Source organism: Trichomycterus rosablanca, chromosome 1 (genome assembly GCF_030014385.1).
Source record: "Trichomycterus rosablanca isolate fTriRos1 chromosome 1, fTriRos1.hap1, whole genome shotgun sequence".
In the NCBI taxonomy this organism is placed as follows: domain Eukaryota; kingdom Metazoa; phylum Chordata; class Actinopteri; order Siluriformes; family Trichomycteridae; genus Trichomycterus; species Trichomycterus rosablanca.
Window position 1 is genome coordinate 58,060,646 of NC_085988.1, and position 21,399 is coordinate 58,082,044.

Consider the following 21,399-nt stretch of genomic DNA (forward strand, 5'->3'; position numbering starts at 1 on the left):
CAAGTTAAGTTAAGTTTACAAAGTAAATCTGTAAACTAGCAGAATCTATAAAAAATAAATAATTGGATTCATTGTTAATTGCTATAAATATATATTTACTCTAACTGATTTTGAATATTTGTGTGATTTACACACTAAATTGCCTTGGGCATATTAGGACTTTTATGTCAAACAGCTATCATGGGAGTAAAGAGGAGCTGGTTCAGTAAACTTGCAAGCTTTCTCTTCATCGGTAACGCAGAGGTTTTGGTGCAGTATGCATATGCCTGGATAATGCTAGAAATAGAGCCAAATCTGCAGAGTTTCTTCTTCAATCAATCAATTAATAATTAATTAAATAAATGAAAAAGTAAATGAAATAATTAAAAAAGATAATTGGTAAAAGATATTTGAAGTCTTAGGGGTTTGTGTTAGTATAAAATTACAACCCCAAATTGGAAAAAGTTGGGACAGTATGGAAAATGCAACTAAAATAAAAACACAGTGTTCCTTACATTTACTTTTATTTGATTGCAAACAGTTTGCAGTTTGAACCCAAGATATTTCATGTTTTGTCTTCTTAACTTAATTTCATTTGTTAATAAACCTCAATTCCTGCATTTCAGGCCTGCAGCACATTCCAAAAAAAGTTGGAACGGGGGCAATTTAGAGTTAGTAATGAAGTGAAAAAACTAAATAATGATGTGATTCCAAACAGGTGATGTCAACAGGTGATTGTAATCATGGTTTGGTACAAAAGCAGCATCCAGGAAAGGAAGGGATTTGCATATTTCTCCCTCTACAGTGCATAATATTGCTTTATGTTAACCATGTCCAGAAGCGGCGTCGACTTCTCTGAGCTCGGAGGCATCTAGGATGGACCATCACACAGTGGAAACGTGTATTGTGGTCAGATGAATCAGCATTCCAGGTCTTTTTTGGAAAAAATGGACGCTGTGTGCTCTGTGTACATTGAGATCTTAGAGCAACATATGCTGCCCTCAAGGTGTCATCTTTTCCAGCAAAGTCCATGCATTTTTCAACAAGACAATGCAAACACCACATGCTGCACACATTACTGGCAACATTGCAAAGTGGTAAATGCTTTACTGTCCCAACTTTTTTTGGAATGTGTTGCAGGGCTGAATTGCAGGAATGGAGGTATAACAAATTAAATTAACAAATTAAATGAAGTTGACTAGACCAAACAGTTCATACTGTCTGCAATGAAATAAAAGTCAAAGTAAATGTAAGAAACTTATGCATTTTCCATGGTGTCCGAACCTTTTCTGATTTGGGGTTGTAAATAAAAGGTAGAAAATAGGCTAATATAAAAAGGTACACGGTCAACCACATTGTCAAGAAAATAGCTACTAGGCTAATTTTGTCAGATATTACTGCTAGCAGTGTGGCTAATTCTATGTTACATCTGTGCATTGAAACCACATAACGGCTCAGAGAAATGGCTAATTCTGATAATGAATGATGACAGCAGAGCTAATGATACTGACTTCATTTAATATATGAGGTACAGAAATAAAAATAAGAAATGCACGTGTTACGCCCCTGAAAATTCTGAGTGATGAGCTGATGTTTTCTTGAACATTTACTCGAATTAAGAAAACGCCATAAGTTTCTGCATTGCCGAGGGATTGAAGATCACGGGCGTTCAGCTTAAGTTTGCGCCCTTGGCCTTTACACACTGAAATTCCTCCTGATTCTTTGGATCGTTTAATGGTATTATGCACTGTAGAGAGAGAAATATGCAAATCCCTTCCAATCTTTCTTTGAGGTACATTGTTTTTAAACATTTCAATCATTTTCTCATGCATTTGTTGACAAACTGGATATTCTCTGATCATCTTTGCTCATCAAAGACTCCTGGATGCTGCTTTTGTACCAAACCATGATTACAATCACCTGTTGACATCACCTGTTTGGAATCAGCATCATTATTTAGTTTTTGCACCTCATTACTGGCCTTAAATTGCCCCCGTCCCAACTTTTTTTTGGAATGTGTTGCAGGCGTGAAATGCAGGAATGGAGGTTTATTAATAAATGAAATAAAGTTGAGCAGATAAAACATGAAATATATTGGGTTCAAACTGTCTGCAATCAAATAAAAGTAAAAGTAAATGTAAGGAGCACTGCATTTTTATTTTATTTGCATTTTCCATACTGTCCCAACTTTTTCTTATTTGGGGTTGTAGTATGGCTGTATTAAACCAGTTCTTTTAAGATCTTTTAAGATAGGTACCATTTGGGGTGGTTGTTGGGCACTGTAACAGGTAGGAATACCAAGCTGATCATATACCAAGCTGTCTCTCTTTATGGCCATTAATAAGGTGGTTCACCCGGTTCAGCAAAAGTGCTTGATGACAGTGGCAGTAATAGTTCTGTACAGAACACCATCATTGTCTATTGTCAATTTGTCCCACTCTCTGAACACGCATTTAGGTTTTTGGGCGAAATGCTTTAACTGGTAGCTTGAAACCTGAAAGTTTACACTCTAACAGTTTTGTGCTTCTCATAACTGTTCTTTTGGTATAGGGCTGATGGATGCAGTAGACAACATACCTTCAGCTGGGACTGACATTGATACAGCTGTGAGTGCCCAAGTTGCAGGGGACTTCTTCTGCACCTCAATAGCTTGGATTTTACATTCACATTTTCGGCATTTAGCAGAAGTGCTTCCACTGTAAACATTTCTTACTCTAGTTTAAGTAGATAATAGTCCAAGAACACAAATCTGCTGAAACCCTGTTGGAACAAAATGTTTTTTTTTTTTTTTTTAAATAAAACTTGAATAAGAGCGTTAATAAGTACATGTTAGTTCTCAGCTTAAGTGTTTAGTAAATAGGTGGGTTTTTAATCATCTTTTGAAGACGTTGAGAGACTCGGATGTTCGGACAGACAAAGGAAGTACAGAAAACAGCCTTGATGTTTGTGTTCCCAGAGTTCTGGGTGGAGGATCAAGACGAGCGAGACTAGTGGCTCGGAGGTTGTGTGGTACAGAGCGGGGTTTGGTGAGTTCTCTAAGGTTGTTTGGAACTTGTCCATTTTTGGCTTTGTAGACAAGCATCAGTGTTTTAAACTAAGTGCGGGCAGTTACACAGCAGTGGGGTGATGTGGCAGTGTTTAGGTTGGTTGAGAACCAGGCGAGCAGCTGCATTTTGAATCAGTTGCAAGGGTTTAATAGTGGACATGGAAGCACCTGCCAGGAGGGACATGCCGTATGGTGGCAGCAATAGTATTTGGCAGTAATTCCTCAGAAAATTCAGCAGTTCTCCCGACATGGCATCAGCATCACTGTTTTCCTTCACTGATCTGTACTTGATTGTGAAGTGGAAATCAACCAACTCTGCAACCCACCTGGAAGTGGTCGCGTTCAGCTTTGTAGTTGACAGGATGTAGCAGATTGTTATCACGAAACACAATGCAAGTTTGAGCTTAATACAGATAATCTCATAACTTGTCAGTGATTGCCTATTTTAAGGCCAGAAATTCTAGCTATCCTGCAAGAAGGTAAAACTTTTTTTCAGCTGCTGTCAATGTGAGAGAGGCATAACTCTCAGTTTGCCATCTTGTTTATGCTACAGTACAACTCTCACAATTAATGGTTGAGTATAATCAGAGAAACCTAACACTGGTGAATGAGGTAGGCAGTCAATCAGCTGTTTAAGTACCTGCTTAGCATACAGTGGCCTTTCCGTGTCCAAAAACTAAGCTATTTGTACTATTTGTTGTCACAATCAGAGTCCCAAATGCGGGAAAATAAGCACCACTCATGTTTGCCAACACCAGACCCTGCTAAAGCTAAGAAAAACAACCAGAAACCAATCTGATAGATGATCTGCAACAGACACTACAGGATCTCTGCTTGCTATGAGAACCAGACCAGCAGTCCTCTGTGTTGCCTTATGCCGGAGACAAGAAAGAAGTCGCTGCAAGCACTGCATAAAAAAAGCAGAAGCGAGGGAAGCAATCCAGAGTCTATGCTAGGCTAAAGGCTAACCCTAGTTGATAGGCACTCAGCTCAATCCAGTACAACCAGGAGGAGGAGGTGTGAGTGTTTACATTAACAGTGGATGGTGCAAGAACTATGTGTTTGTTGCTACATACTGTTCTCCACTGATGGAGTTTGTTATTGTCAGAATCAGAGCTTTTTTATTTACCATGGGACTTTCACCTCGGCTTATCGTCACACCAGCGTTGCTATTAGCGAACATTCATTCAGGCAGACTTTATTGTTGGCAGAGTTTTTAATCATGCAAATTTCAAGACAGTGCTCCCTAAATTCAACATGTTGAGTATGCAACGAGAGGAGTGAACATGCTGGATTATGTTTACACAAACATGTGTACAGGGTGGCGGTTACTCCAAGGTGGTACCGGGGAACTTTGCACCTGACTCAAGTAAATATTTATGATTGGCACCTTTTCCGTCGTATAGCAGACAATGATGCTGGACAGGCAAAGATAAATTGATTGTTGGGTAGCTCTATAGCAGTGACCATCTTTGGCTTTAAAAGAACCTTAATCTTAAGATGTGCAAAGTGATAGCATAGCTTTATTTTAAACTCTGTCAGGGATATGGCTATATCTTAATGCAATGGTGTCTGGTTTCTTGATGCAAATGCAATTGCAGGTATATGGGACACTTCTCCCTCTCTTAGCCTGTTTTTTTTCTGAGTATAGGTGAAGCTGCTTGGTATCCTGGACAAAGGGCAGTAGTTATGGTGCATTGAATTTTGCTTGTTTTAAGGTGCTTATAGGTGCTTACAGCTCCAGCAGGAATGCAGTCATTCCATCTAGAGTGATACACTTGTCTGAATCGTTTTGCGGACTCTGCTAATTCAATTTAATTTAGTTTTTTCAAGTTAATGACCCAGTTTGATTGCCAGTAATGGAATGTGTTAAAAGTTTCACTGTTCATGCACAAAAAACTTTTACAACTGAAATGACATGTGTATAGTTGGCAGGGACAATAAGGTCCTCCATCCCTGCTAGTTAGGCCCTTGTTTTTGCTTCTTGGAAAAGTCTGGCAACTGATATATTTCATGTTTTGTCTGCTCAACTTCATTTCATTTATTAATAAACATCCATTCCTGCATTTCAGACCTGCAACACATTCCAAAAAAAGTTGGGACAGTAAAGCATTTACCACTTTGTAACATTGCTTTTCCTTTTCACCACACTTAAAAGACATATTGGCACCGAGAATACCAAGTGATTTAGTGTTTCGGCTTTTATTTTGTCCTATTCTTCCTGCAAACACATCTTAAGATGTGCAACAGTACGGGGTCATCGTCACATTTTTTGTTTCAAAAATTCTTCACACATTCTCTATTAGGGACAGGTCAGGACTGCAGACAGTCCAGTACCCGTACCCTCTTCTTCCACAGCCATGCCATTGTAATGTGTGCAGCATGTGGCTTTGCATTTTCTTGTTGAAAAGTGCATGGACGTCCCTGGAAAAGATGACGTCTTGAAGGCAGCATATGTTGCTCTAAGATCTCAATGTACTTTTCTACATTAATGCTGTCATCACAAAAGTGTTAATGACCTTTGCCAAGGGCACTGACACAGTCCCATACCATGACAGACCCTGGCTTTTGGATTTGTTGCTGATAACAGTCTGGATGGTCCGTATGTCTTTGGTCCAGAGCGCACGGCGTCCATTTTTTCCAAAAAAGACCTGGATCTGACCACAATACACGTTTCCACTGTGTGATGGTTCATCCTAGATGCCTCAGAGCCCAAAGAAGTTGATGCTGCTTTTGGACATGGTTAACATAAAGCTTCTTTTTTGCACAGTAAAGTTTTAAGTGGCATTTGTGCATGTAACTTCGTATTTTTGTGCTTGACAAAGGTTTGCCAAAGTAATCCCCATATCCAGGACAACGAAGGCTATCTGAACCCGGGGCACCGTCATAACCCATGCACACCTCTGTGGATTCTATGGGCATTGCCTCCACTATTGGCAGAACCAGGGAGAGCTCACACTGACATATATCTGTTAAAATGATGTCTATATGAACTGGGGCAGTCTGAACAGGATAGACTGGCAGTCAGAATGATGGGTCTTTCTGTTTAAGTCTCTGTAGTCTATGCACATCCAGAGAATGCCATCTTTCATGTTAATGCACACAACAACGAGTCTGACTTCCTGATTAGGTCATGGAAGTAGCCCTTCATTTTCTGGTACAAACAGCTAGGCACTGAGATGTATGTACGTTTTACTGGTTTAGAGTATGAGACAAAAAGTAGTTTTGCATGCATAGATTTTCAATACAGCCAATATTGTTGTCTGACCTTGAGAAGGATTGACATTCGTCTCTAAGCATATCTCACTATCTGTCTCTGATCCTCTCTAAGGTGGCTTAAATCTAAAGGTGGATCCCACTGTTCTCTGGAATTACACTGGTATGACTCACTGTGGTAGGTGTTGCAGCTTGATCACAAATCTGAGCGGGCAGAACTGTCATAATGCTTTGTACCGTGCCAGGTATAGTGTGTCCTGGCAAAACAATGATGAGTAGGCTTGGCGACATAGTGTCATAAAATTCGAGTGTCATAAAACTGGGTTGTGTAACCGTACGACAGCTAATTTGAACGCTAGAGTGTTTTGGTACTGCATACTCATTAACTTGCTCTGCACTTACATCCTGAATAAAACCTCACACCTTGTTTCTTTGGAGACTTGGGAAGACTTGCCTCACTGCGCAATACTGTTTAGTTCTTTCAGTCCTTGTCAAGATGTCTATGATGTGATGGGACAGGTGCCAGCTTTTCATTGTTAGCACTGAGATAAGCATCTCTTCTGCTTGGTTAGTTGCAGAGGCTAGCCAGAAAGTAATTTCAATCCATCCCAAGTATAGCATGTTAGATCCATTGATGGTAGTCAATGCCAAATTATTAGGTGAGTCCAGGATCTCTGAGACATCCCTCAGTCCTGTAGTTGGTAAGTAATCCTGTTTCCATCTTTCATGGATTATTAACACTTTATTAGACGTGTGCCACATAGAGCTTGCAATCAGTGGCTATTTAGGTAACATTCAACAAGACACTGCTTCCCAACTAGTGAGGTGACTGTGAGGGTAGCAAAGTGAACTAAGGGCAGGGGAGTGTTAGTATTTTTTTGTTTCTTTACCTCTGATCAGTACTTAACAGGTAAATATATTCCTTCCTATGTTTAGCCCCGTTTTGTTTTGACATGCCCTGGAATAACACAATGTATCCTTACAGTATAAGCATTGCCTCAGTCTGTCAATTTGTGGATTTACACTGCCAGAATTTGCAAATTTTTAATGGTAACCGTTCCATGTCTACAAGAGCCTCTCTAGACGCTCTCTGGTTCCCCTGATTTTGTATCCAGCTTGAAAATGTTCTCCACTTTCACGTCGGTAGCAGCGCATGCAGCGATAATTCGCTTCTGCTTGCTGACAGACAAAACATCTCTGTGGGGAATGGACGAGGTGATTGGTGTACCGCTGAGGTCCATATTGAGGTCATATTTGAGCAGGTGCTTGAGGCTGACCATAGCTACTGTAGGAATGCTTTGGTGAAACAGACGGCTGTAGATTTTTATCTAAATTAACTGCCGGTGTGGCATCAGGTTGTGGCTGAAACTGAGTCTGCTGTAGACTCTTTTTAATTTGAGCCATCTCTGCACTGAGACCTTTTAACAAAGCGACACCTGTCTTAAGCTCTTAGATCTATGTTAACAGTTCAGGGGGACCCCTTCTTTTGGCTTCCTTAACTGGGCACTTCAACTTCAGACTGCACTGTGAAGACTGTGGGCTGCAGGACTTCCTTTTGTTTTTTCTTTCAGCTTTAGTAGCTCAGGCAACATTCAAAGCTCATCTGAAGTCTCAACATATAGTAAACGAGGCTACATATCTATCCTCATACTGTCATTTTGGAAACCAGTAAATAATGTATGTAAACATATGTGGTAACCTTAAACAGGAGCATACTTTAGCCCTGATTTTGACAGTATTTTCTGCCTCAAATCCAAAATTCACATACAACTATGAGGGGTTTTCTTGCTGTTTTGTGCTTCAGAGGCTGCTTGTGAAGTTCTGTATCATTTTTCTCGGGACTGAGAGCACAGAATGCTTTGGAGTTTGGGAAGAATCAGGTGAGGCTTCAATTCCAAATAGCCAGTAATTGCAAGTCTGGAGAAATAGCCCCAATTACACCATCTACTATTTCTATTTCAGGGTAACCTCTGTTCAGTCCATTCTTAATCTGGTGAGTGAGGTCGCAAAATATCAGTTTGGTTTTTTGACCTGACTCACATATTTTACCTGAAATCTTTGTACCAGCATGAACTTGGTTGCAGTGGTTGAGAACAGGCTGACTAGTTGCATGCTAACCTGTGGGCTCATGGTAGATTGGGGTTGGTGCCAAGACATGTCCAGTTATATTAGCTAGGGAGGTCACGTGTCGGAGGGGCTCTCCTCAAAGAGGGCGGAGATGAACATCATAGAGAGGAAGCATAATGCAATCGGGTAATTTGATACGACTAGATTGGGAGGAAAATTGGGGAAAAATGCAAAAAAAACTGATTAAAGAAGAGAATAAAAAATTCATGAGAATAGTAATACGATTAGAAAGAATTTCAAAACAACTTGAAAAAAGCATAAAAATCATTCTACTGTACTATAATGAGAGATGGAAATGTTACATAATACAAGTGCAAATTAGTAAACAACAGTATTCCTATTTTCAACAAACCCAACTAATATACAGTACAGTGTATCACAAAAGTGAGTACACCCCTCACATTTCTGCAGATATTTAAGTATATCTTTTCATGGGACAACACTGACAAAATGACACTTTGACACAATGAAAAGTAGTCTGTGTGCAGCTTATATAACAGTGTAAATTTATTCTTCCCTCAAAATAACTCAATATACAGCCATTAATGTCTAAACCACCGGCAACAAAAGTGAGTACACCCCTAAGAGACTACACCCCTAAATGTCCAAATTGAGCACTGCTTGTCATTTTCCCTCCAAAATGTCATGTGATTTGTTAGTGTTACTAGGTCTCAGGTGTGCATAGGGAGCAGGTGTGTTCAATTTAGTAGTACAGCTCTCACACTCTCTCATACTGGTCACTGAAAGTTCCAACATGGCACCTCATGGCAAAGAACTCTCTGAGGATCTTAAAAGACGAATTGTTGCGCTACATGAAGATGGCCAAGGCTACAAGAAGATTGCCAACACCCTGAAACTGAGCTGCAGCACAGTGGCCAAGATCATCCAGCGTTTTAAAAGAGCAGGGTCCACTCAGAACAGACCTCGCGTTGGTCGTCCAAAGAAGCTGAGTGCACGTGCTCAGCGTCACATCCAACTGCTGTCTTTGAAAGATAGGCGCAGGAGTGCTGTCAGCATTGCTGCAGAGATTGAAAAGGTGGGGGGTCAGCCTGTCAGTGCTCAGACCATACGCCGCACACTACATCAAATTGGTCTGCATGGCTGTCACCCCAGAAGGAAGCCTCTTCTGAAGTCTCTACACAAGAAAGCCCGCAAACAGTTTGCTGAAGACATGTCAACAAAGGACATGGATTACTGGAACCATGTCCTATGGTCTGATGAGACCAAGATTAATTTGTTTGGTTCAGATGGTCTCAAGCATGTGTGGCGGCAATCAGGTGAGGAGTACAAAGATAAGTGTGTCATGCCTACAGTCAAGCATGGTGGTGGGAATGCCATGGTCTGGGGCTGCATGGGTGCAGCAGGTGTTGGGGAGTTACATTTCATTGAGGGACACATGAACTCCAATATGTACTGTGAAATACTGAAGCAGAGCATGATCCCCTCCCTCCGGAAACTGGGTCGCAGGGCAGTGTTCCAGCATGATAATGACCCCAAACACACCTCTAAGACGACCACTGCTTTATTGAAGAGGCTGAGGGTAAAGGTGATGGACTGGCCAAGCATGTCTCCAGACCTAAACCCAATAGAACATCTTTGGGGCATCCTCAAGCGGAAGGTGGAGGAGCGCAAAGTCTTGAATATCCGCCAGCTCCGTGATGTCGTCATGGAGGAGTGGAAAAGCATTCCAGTGGCAACCTGTGAAGCTCTGGTAAACTCCATGTCCAGGAGAGTTAAGGCAGTTTTGGGAAATAATGGTGGCCACACAAAATATTGACACTTTAGGAACTTTCACTAAGGGGTGTACTCACTTTTGTTGCCGGTGGTTTAGACATTAATGGCTGTATATTGAGTTATTTTGAGGGAAGAATAAATTTACACTGTTATATAAGCTGCACACAGACTACTTTTCATTGTGTCAAAGTGTCATTTTGTCAGTGTTGTCCCATGAAAAGATATACTTAACTGCAACACCGCTTCTGGACATGGTTAACATAAGGCTTCTTTTTTGCACAGTAAAGTTTTAAGTGGTATTTGTGCATGTAACTCTGTATTGTAGTGCTTGACAAAGATTTGCCAAAGTAATCCCTCACCCATGTGGTTATATCAGCTATTGTTGAGTGGCGGTTCTTGATGCAGTGTCGTCTGAGGGATCCAAGATCACGGGCGTTTAGCTTAAGCTCCCACTCTTGGCCTTTACACACTGAAATTCCTTCCGATTCCTTGAACCATTTAATGATTTTATGCACTGTAGAGGGAGAAATATGCAAATCCCTTCCAATCTTTCTTTGAGGTACATTGTTTTTAAACATTTCAATCATTTTCTCACACATTTGTTGATAAACTGGAGATCCTCTGATCATCTTTGCTCATCAAAGACTCAGCCTTTCCTGGATGCTGCTTTTGTACCAAATCATGATTACAATCACCTGTTGACATCACCTGTTAGGAATCACATCATTATTTAGATTTTTCACCTCATTACTGGCCCTAAATTGCCCCAGTTCCAACTTTTTTTGGAATGTGTTGCAGGACTGAAATGCAGGAATGGAGGTTTATTAACAAATGAAATGAAGTTGAGCAGATGAAACATGAAATATCTTGGGTTCAAACCGTTTGCAATCAAATAAAAGTAAAAGTAAAAGGAACACTGCATTTTTATTTTATTTGCATTTTCCTTATTGCAAGCAGGTTGTGAGTGCCAGCGAGTGCTATGTCGAACTACAGCCAATTAGAACACAGAATAAGGGGGGGGGGAACTCGGGGGAGGAGTTGTAAAAACGTGGGACAGGGGCATAATATAGTTTATATCAGAATACATTGGCATACTCACAAGCTTTACAGTATTTCTGACCTCATCGTCCACGCCAAACCATAATACCCACGCTACAATTCAAAAAATATTTATTAACCTCCAACTCACTATAGAACAGATCCCTGCTGGTCACGTAGTCCAATCCACACGGATTCATTTATTTTTCCAAACAACTTTGATCACTTGCTTATTGTTGGCAGGCATTTTTGGACACGGTATCATTAAACCCCTCGTTACTTCTCGCGTGTGTTTTCGTGACCAAACGTAGTTTGGGGACCAGACAGACTCGTCTGAGATTCCCCCTGATGGTAGATTTACATTTATCCAAAGCGACTTACATTACAGTATACAGTCTGAGCAATTGAGGGTTAAGGGCCTTGCTCAAGGGCCCAACAGCAGCAACCTGGCAGTGATGGGGCTTGAACCAGCGACCCTCTGATTACTAGTCCAGTACCTTAACCACTAGGCTACAGCTTGCCCCAAGCTGATCGTGTAGTGTGTGACCCCCTATCGCTGATCAGTCGTGTAGAGTAAAAAGAGTGTAAAGACTTTTGATTGCAAGAGATCCAGTTGTGTAGTGTGAACTGTACTGAGATCTGACAGCTCCGAAAGTCATGTAGTGTGAACTTGGCAAAAGCTGCACGGTGCTGTTAAAGAGCTTTGCTTGCTTTGTGCTTGTGAGGGCAGAGAGAAAATCTAGAGGGTTGACATATAAATAGAAATACAATATAAAACTGCATTTTGAGACAGTAAAATATAAAAACATTTTATGGACTCAATACTATTTCAGGGCACTATTTAGCATTATAGATCACACACACACACCTACACACACACTACCACCAACACTATCACTATGCAATCTAGGACAGATACTTATCAAACACACACACACACAAAACTCAGGATTCAGTTCTCTTTGATGAGATCTGCCCTTGAAAATGATGACAGTGGGCATTTCTTCCTTGTTGTGTTGATGCTGGTGGTGGTGACAGTGGTTTTGCTGGTGGTGGTGGTTGTGTGTGAGTGTGTGTGTGAGTGTGTGTGTGTGTGTGTTTGGTTGAAATAAATGAGAAATTGAGTGTCTCACCTCTCTTCTGCTCCCTTATTGAAAATTGAATATGAGGGATTCAGTGAGTCAAACCCTTCTGACCCTCAAAGCTACTTTGATTGCTATTGGCCAGAGAATAATCAATTCAGAAATTACCCAGCAGCCAGCAGGTTTCAGCACAGCATTTTGATTATGTCAGTTTTCTCTCTCCCCTTTTTTCTTCTCTTGTATTTGCAATTTATCATGTTTCACACACAAAATACCTGGTAATCAAGTTGCACATGAAGCCAATATACATAGGTAGGAGGAATCATTACTTATTAACAGAGTAACTGCGATTTTAATACTACCCACATGACCACAATTGTAATTTGAATGGACTGTGCTTAATACTCTCTAGAAGAAGTGCACTTTTTAAAATACTCTCTATTTTTTTAACCCCCTTTTAAAAGTATATACACACTTAAACTCTTGGTATTGGAAAATGGAGTTATAAAAAAAACGTTTAGGAGACACAGCTGAAACTTCCTAACTTTCTAACTCCTAAGTGAATGCTTGTACATTTACTCATCATTTCCTTCTTTCCTCCTTGATGAATACTCACATCCAATTTCTCTCCCTTTCCTCCACAGCTCTTTGCATTTTTCTTTTTCTAAATAAATAAATAAATAATAAATACGGGAGAGGGGTTAGCTGTCCACCAAAAAGAGGAGCCACCATGAACTTCTGCCCAACCATCTTAGAGTTCCCCATCCCTTTCCTTACAGTCTTAAAATCACTCTTTACTACTACAGTAAAGGTGTGGCCTGCACTTGTAAAATATGTTTGATGTTTTAACAGCATACCTCAGTTCAGCTCACACAATTGTAATATGGTGACCTTGTAAAGCATCATGTCTGTCTATGTAGTATTCTCCCTCAGTACATGTTTAAATTTTGAGTAAGTATAAATACATTTGCAAATGTGAAAAAAGGGATATTGTTAAGGCCCTACCTAATCCACAGCTGCAAAAATCGCCTCACGGGCAGTGAAATGAGCCGTTTCCTGTGTAATACGCAATTTGCTGTGAAATTCAAAATTTAATGTTCGTATAAACAGTTTAACATTTTTCATTCGTGCAGCATTCAAGTGCCTCACGTTTACTGCTTAATTTGTACTATGAGGCGGTCCTAGTGTAATCAAGTGTTTTTAAAGTAAGAAATGAACTGTACATAAACAAATTATCGGGAGCATAATACTTTACTGGCTTGTTCTTTTGAGGTGCGGCACAGACTACAGAGAGATGATCACGTGTGTAGAGAAGCACACTTTTCCATTGATTATGGAATCCCCAAAGGGACAAAATGCACTCAATATGTAAACACGTACATCAAACATTGTCAGCACACTACACCACAGAAAAGTCTGTTACACTAGCAATTCAGTTAGCAATCGGTTAGTCAAAATGTCCAAGATGTTGAAGTCTGAAGCAGCAAAAAACACTACTTGGGTAACTGAGTTTGGAACACAGAAAACATCAAAACACAGTGTGTCAAAACACAGACCAGAATTTTAAGGTAGGCTGTGCTATGTATTGTATTATTTATTGTATCTTTTAGTTTATGAGTGTTATTTAATGACTGCCATAAAATGTGGCACTCTTCTTAATAAAAGTCCTTAAAATCTGTGATTTTTGAAAAACGAGGTCCGTTAAATTAAGCACATTTTCCCATGAATTAAGTAGGGGTCTAGTTATTGTATTTACATTTAGTTTATGTTAAGTTTACTATTATTAGGGATAATTATTGTTATTAATATATAATAATGCATCTATTTTAAATCAATTCATTCACACCAGCCAACCAATCAGATATTGGTGTGCAGATGTGGCAGATGAGGTGTTTTCTATTTAAGAAAATGTTTAAGTAGAAATTGAAGTTACAAGGTGTTTCAAGACCACAAAGCTAGAAGTATTGATGCCTCACATTTTTAAGGTTTCCGGAAGAGTCCTTACTTCTAACCTTAACTAACCACTGTAAATTAACCCTAGTACTGAGTAAGTTTGAATAATTACATTTGTGTATTTCTAAAGCTTTTGAAGTTCTACAAAATACCTGTCTGTCCAATGCTGATCAAATTACTAGTAAATGCCCAACATACAAAGACTAGTATGCATCAATAATTTATTGATACTATGAATTTGGAAAAACATGGCAAAATACATAATAAATTAGTTACTTAGTATTAAAACAATGGTTGTCCTGGGAAATTGGTGGATCATAAGATCAAATAATCAAATAACCTACCCTATTTTATCACACACCTTGTCAATACTGCTGAGACCATGTCAAAAGTCACATATAAGTCAAGTCACATAACTCTGAACAGCAACCTCTGATAGGGGCCATACCTCTACGACCAGAGATGTTCACAAGTCACAAAATACGAGTCTTAGTCAAGTCACGAGTCATTAGGCTAGAGTCCAAGTCATGTCACAAGTCTTTAGGCTACAGTCAGTCAAGTCACAAGTCTTTAGACTAGAGTTCGAGTCAAGTCACAAGTCTTTAGACTAGAGTCTGAGTCAAGTCACGAGTCAATATAATATACACAAAACATATATTGGAAATGTAGCGTAGAAATAAACAAATAATATGTACAGTACGTTCAGATAAAAAACATCAACAGATTAGCAACTGTATTTTGCCGTTTTACTTAGTGCCTTTACTTTCCTAGTCATTGTGCAAATGAATGTAATTTCCATAACAAGAAGGTACCAGTTAAAAGCTTAAACTGATATGTTTTGTTTTCATTTCAAAACAAACGCGCGCAAAAAATCACGGCACAGCGGCCAAAATCCAAAACACAGCAAAAAAATCATAACCACTGCTTACCTTTGTCACGTGGGAGAAAGGAGGACTCAAACGCAGAGATAATAAAAATTAAAGATCTTTATTTTTTATTTAATAAACAGAAATATAACAGGAAAACAAAAAACCCAAACTAAAAACCCGATCGGAACCTCCGACGGAAGCTGCCGGTGAAACCGACAGAAAAAAGGCAATAAGGAAAACTAAAAGAGAGCGGACACGAACCCCGGTCTTTTGGGTGAAAACCGGGGACTTAAACACCGCGCCAACCAGGCACGGAATGAAGTTACGCGTGGGCGCAGAAAGCGCTACTGAAATCGGCAGCGGAAGCTACAAGCTCCGCTGAGCGTTGACCCCAGCACAGCGGTAGGCTGGCGGGGAAGTGATGCGGAGCGCACGGCTTACGGTCGCGGTGACAGGGGCACTCCGATCTAAAAGGGGAAAAAGAGACAAGCACAGTTAGGAAGCTCCACTTGCGGATTCGAACCGGGGTTGGTGGCAGACCGGCCAAGCGCTTAACAAAGTCGCCACCCAGCGGTTACCGAATCCAAATATAATGTTCAATATGAGATACTGCAGCAAGGTAACACCAGCGCCACACAGTGGTCCGGTGCGCACCCGCTAAGCTAATGGCTAACGAAACAACAATAGGCAGTTCAAAGACTGCGCGGCATCGCACCACCCTATTTCAATGAAGACGAAAGAAAAACCTCAATACCTCAAACCTTGCGGTTTCTACATGCCCGAATGGCCTTATGCCACCAGGGCTACCACCTAAGGCTACGAAAACGGCGTGGGCGAGCTACCACCGGCAACAGGAAACAAACAAAAGGTGCGACACCCGCCACTGTGTGATGCTGGCTTAAATAATCATCCCCACAGCTGCGGGTGATCAGCCCTAATTGGTGACCCACTACTTATGGCCTTGTTTTCTGAGCTCTGTAAGACCTGTTTCGCTGGGAACCCGGGGCACGTTCACCAGCTACTACAGGCTTCGTTATAGAACCCCCTCCTCTAGGGACAGCTCCTGAGGTCCCAAGACCCGCAGCTCGGTTCCGTCGGAACTCGCGGATCAGTTCCGGGTCCAGGATCTGGCGAGCCGGTACCCATGAACGTTCCTCAGGGCCGTAACCCTCCCAATCCACCAGGTATTGGGTGCTACCCTGAACCTTCCTGCTATCCAGCAGTCGGCGAACCGTGAAGGCAGGGGCACCCTGGATGATACGAGGGGCGGGGGGTTTGGGAGGGGGTAAGACTCCCCCGCACATAAATGGTCGGAGATGGGAGACATGGAAGGTTGGATGCACTTTCATGTGAGGAGGAAGCTCCAACCTATACGTCACCGGGTTTATCCGCTTTACCACCTTGAATGGACCAATGTACTTGGGTGCCAACTTGTGTGGGGCACCTCGAACGGGGAGATCCCTCGTCGAGACAAGTACTCTTTGTCCAGGCCGGAAGGTAAGAGCCGGCTGCCGCCTGCGGTCAGCCTTGCGCTTCATAGAGCGCTGGGTGGCTACAAGGGCCTGCCTAGCTTTCCGGCAGGCGGCGCGGCAGCGGCGGACATGAAGCTGTACAGACGGGACCGCTACCTGCTGCTCCTGCTCAGGAAAGAGCGGCGGAGGGTACCCGAACTGAGCTTCAAACGGTGACATGCCAATCGCCGAATGATGCAGGGTATTGTGAGCAAACTCTGCCCACATCAGCTTATCCGACCACGTGGTCGGATTCCCTGCCGTCAGGCACCTGAGCATCTTGCTCAGATCCTGGATCAGCCTCTCCGACTGCCCGTTGGACTCCGGGTGATACCCGGAGGATAAGCTGACCGTAGCGCCAATAAGTTGGCAAAAGGCCCGCCAGCACTGGCTTACAAACTGCGGGCCCCGATCTGACACAATGTCTGATGGGACCCCATGCGCTCTCACCACATGTTGCAGAATGATTTGCGCGGTACCCATGGCGGATGGCAGCTTGGGCAGCGGAACAAAGAGGCAAGACTTGGTGAATCGGTCGACAATTACCAATACAGCCGTGAACCCTCTGGACTTTGGCAAGCCTGTCACAAAGTCCAGGGAGATGTGGGACCACGGTCTAGCAGGTATTGGTAACGGATGAAGAAGGCCCCTTGGGCGTTCTCTGGGGCTCTTGTTCAGAGCACACACAGAGCAGGTACGAACAAGATCACGTACCTCATTCTCCATCCCCGGCCACCAAAATCTTCGGCGCAACAAAACCAGGGACTTAGTCACGCCTGGGTGCGCCGCAAACGGGGAAGCATGAGCCCATTCAAAAACCTGACGCCGTACGGATGAAGGTACGTACAGTCTGTCAGGAGGTCCCCCATCGGGGTCGGGTTCGGCCCTTTGGGCGTCCCGAATGACCTTAGAAATGCCCCAGGTGACTGGGGCCGCTATCTGGGTCGAGGGGATCACGGGATCAGGTCCGGTCTCCGACCTAGTCGGCTCCCACTGTCTAGACAGGGCATCCGGTTTAATGTTTTTGGATCCCGGTCTGTATGACAGTGTAAAGTGGAACCTTCCGAAAAATAAGGACCACCGGGCCTGACGAGAGTTCATCCTCTTTACTTGTTGGATGAACGACAGATTCTTGTGATCCGTCCAAACAAGAAAGGGATGTTTGGCCCCCTCGAGCCAGTGTCGCCACTCCTCTAATGCCAATTTAATGGCCAAGAGTTCCTTGTCTCCAACCGGGTAATTCCGCTCGGCTGGAGTCAAGCGGTGCGAGAAGAAGGCACACGGATGCAACTTCTTCCCTGGCCCCACTCTCTGGGACAGCACTGCCCCTACTCCGACCTCAGAGGCATCCACTTCGACCACGAAGGATTCCTCTGGGTCAGGTAACTGCAAGACAGGTGCAGTTGTTAAGAGAGCTTTGAGCTTATCAAAAGCTTGTTGGGCCTGCACCGACCATTTGAAAGCGCCCTTACCTGTAAGGGCCGTCATTGGAGCAGCGATCGAGCTGAAGTTCTTAATAAAACGCCGAAAAAAATTTGCAAAGCCCAAAAACCTTTGCAGTTGGCGTAAAGAACCTGGAGTTGGCCACTTCTCCACAGCAGATACTTTAGCCGTGTCCATGCGCAGGGTGCCCTGGGAAACCACAAACCCCAGGAATGAAACCATGGGGGAGTGAAAGACGGACTTCTCCAACTTGACAAACAAATGATTGTTGAGCAGGAGCTGGAGAACTCGTCGGACATGCCCTATGTGTTCGTCGATGGACCGACTAAAGATAAGAATGTCGTCTAAGTAAACATAGACGAATTTACCAAGAGTCTCCCGCAAGACCTCATTGATAAATCTCTGGAAGACTGCGGGGGCATTCATTAACCCAAATGGCATCACCAGATACTCATAGTGGCCAGTGGGCGTAATGAACGCAGTCTTCCATTCATCCCCCTGCCTGATCCGGATCAAATTATACGCGCTGCGAAGATCGAGCTTTGAAAAAACAGATGCTCGCTGAAGGGCTTCGAAAGCCGTGGCCATCAGCGGCAGCGGGTATCGATCCTTGATCGTTAAGGCATTTAGACCGCGGTAGTCGACACAGGGGCGCAGGGTGCCGTCCTTCTTACTTACAAAAAAGAACCCTGCCCCAGCTGGGGAGGACGAAGGACGGATGAACCCCTGTTTGAGGGCCTCACGCACATACTCCTCCATAGCGACCTTCTCTGGACCGGAGAGCGAGAAAAGGCGCCCTCTAGGGGGAGTAGAGCCGGGCAACAAGTTGATGGCGCAGTCGAACGGTCTATGGGGGGGCAAGTCCTGCGCCCGGGACTTGCTAAAAACCTCCCGTAAATCATGGTACACAGGAGGAACTGTGGTCAGATCCGGGGTCTCCATTCTGAGTACTGGCGGAGTGTGCCTCGTGCCAGCCTGAAGCAGGCACGAATCCTGGCACCGTGTTCCCCAGATGAAGATTGACCCGGTGACCCAGTCGATCTGGGGGTTGTGTCTTTGCAACCACGAGTGACCCAAGACCACCTGGAGGTGAGGAACGTGAGTCACTAAAAAGGTGATCCGTTCCTCGTGGTCATCTAGGCGCAACGTTAACCATTGCGTCCGATGGGTAACCGGGCTGCCCGCTACGGCTCGACCATCCACAGCATGGACCGAGACCGGCTTGGTTAGCGGTTGGACCTCTATCCCCAGCCTGTGTACCAGATCGACATCTATAAAACTCTCCACCGCCCCCGAATCAACACATGCCCTAAGGCTTGTGCCCCCCGAACCCCAAGACAACCGGGCCGCAAGAAACAGGCCCTGAGTAGGGATGTTAATTGGGCCCTCTCTCGTGTCCCTGGCACGAAAGCGGCCTAGTTGTTTAAAGGAGGCCTAGATCGAAAGGTCGAGCCCGATGCCGGGCGGGCATCGGGTCTTGACGATCCAAGCTGCATGGGTTCGGGCTCTGGTTCGGGTGGAGGGGCAGTGGGAGTGGCTTGCGCGCGAACAAACTGAGGACAGGTGTTCCGCTCGCGCGCACGCTGGCGAAGGCGAGTGTCAATGGAGATTGCCAGCGTGTAAAAAGCCTTAAGTGTAGTGGGTGGATCCCTAGTGGCTAGCTCATCCTTAACTTTACCTGCGAGGCCACGGTGAAAAATGGCTGTAAGGGCCCCCTCGTCCCAGCCGCATTCTGCGGCTAGCGTTCGGAACTCTACCACAAAATCGGCTACCGATCGATTACCCTGGGTTATGTCGAGCAGGCGTGGCCCTGCCTCACGGCCCCCCAAAGGGTGAAAGAAGGTCTCCTTGAGAGCCTCCTTAAATGCACTTTCGGAAGAGCACTCGGGGGCGTTCTGCTCCCAGAGGGCGGTAGCCCATTCTAATGCTCTTCCGGAAAGCAAGGAGACGATGTAGGCGACTTTAGAGCGTTCAGTAGGGTAGCGAGAGGGTTGTAGCTCGAACGCCAGCGCACACTGCAGGAGAAAGCCGCGACACCTCTTAGCGTCCCCCGAAAACCTTTCGGGGGGAGGGATAGGGGTGTCGCGGACTACAGGCTCCGCAGATTGGGCTACGGGATTAGGAGTGGGCTCCAAGGTAGGCGGGTGCCGGGTAAGTGCTGCTACCCGTTGAGCCAGCTCATTGAGGGCCACCTCATGTCTGCCCAACGCCTGCCCTTGGTGGCGTAAAGCGTCCGCGAGGGGTCGGGGCTCTGCTGGGTCCATTACTGGTCGCACCTTTCTGTCACGTGGGAGAAAGGAGGACTCAAACGCAGAGATAATAAAAATTAAAGATCTTTATTTTTTATTTAATAAACAGAAATATAACAGGAAACAAACAAAAGGTGCGACACCCGCCACTGTGTGATGCTGGCTTAAATAATCATCCCCACAGCTGCGGGTGATCAGCCCTAATTGGTGACCCACTACTTATGGCCTTGTTTTCTGAGCTCTGTAAGACCTGTTTCGCTGGGAACCCGGGGCACGTTCACCAGCTACTACAGGCTTCGTTATAACCTTAGCTTATGTTCTTCCAAATGCTATTAAATTTATAACCGTGTGCTACCCCATTAGGAATATAATCTGTTATTTTGTAAATGTGCTTGTAATTAAAAACCTCAAAAATTTTCCCGGTTGTGAAGTAAAACATGAACTCGTTAGAAAGCCAATCAAGCATTTCATTGACACATTGTCTGTGTGACGCAAACTGAATAAATGTAAATAACATTTCTCACTAAAATTAAAATCATACGGTCATTGGTTCAGAAAGCGGTCTTTCAACCATTAGCGCCAATTCTGTAGGAGCGTTCCATTCACCCAGTTGTTCCTGTGAAGTGCACTACGTGGGGTATTCCACCATTTTAAGTGAGATTCCAATCCAAAGGTAACGAAAATGTTCAAATGAAGTGAACTTCAAATATTATTGTCACACGTAACTAATGTTAACACATGCTGATGCTAGCGACACTTGTTGTTTACGAGTCATGAGTCGAGTCCGAGTCATTTGAAACGTGTCCGAGTCGAGTCTGAAGTCGCTGTGTGTGCGACTTATGTGCGTCACAGACTCAAGTTCCCATCTCTGCTAGAGACAGAACTGACTTACTTCTGGGTGTTTGTATTTGCATTTGGGAGATAGTAAAAAGAGGTGAGGTAGTGAGAGAGATCTACATAATTAGTGGACTAAAATACCTGACAATATCCACTATGACTGAGAGGCTGGCCATGCATAGTGATGCTCATCTGATGTAGCGCTCTCCCTTTCAGTCATCACACCTACCTGCTAAGTTCAGATAAGCTTGTCCCCATTGCACCAAAACCTTTGCTATATGTTTTATATCCACAAAAGAACGTAAGACTGTAATT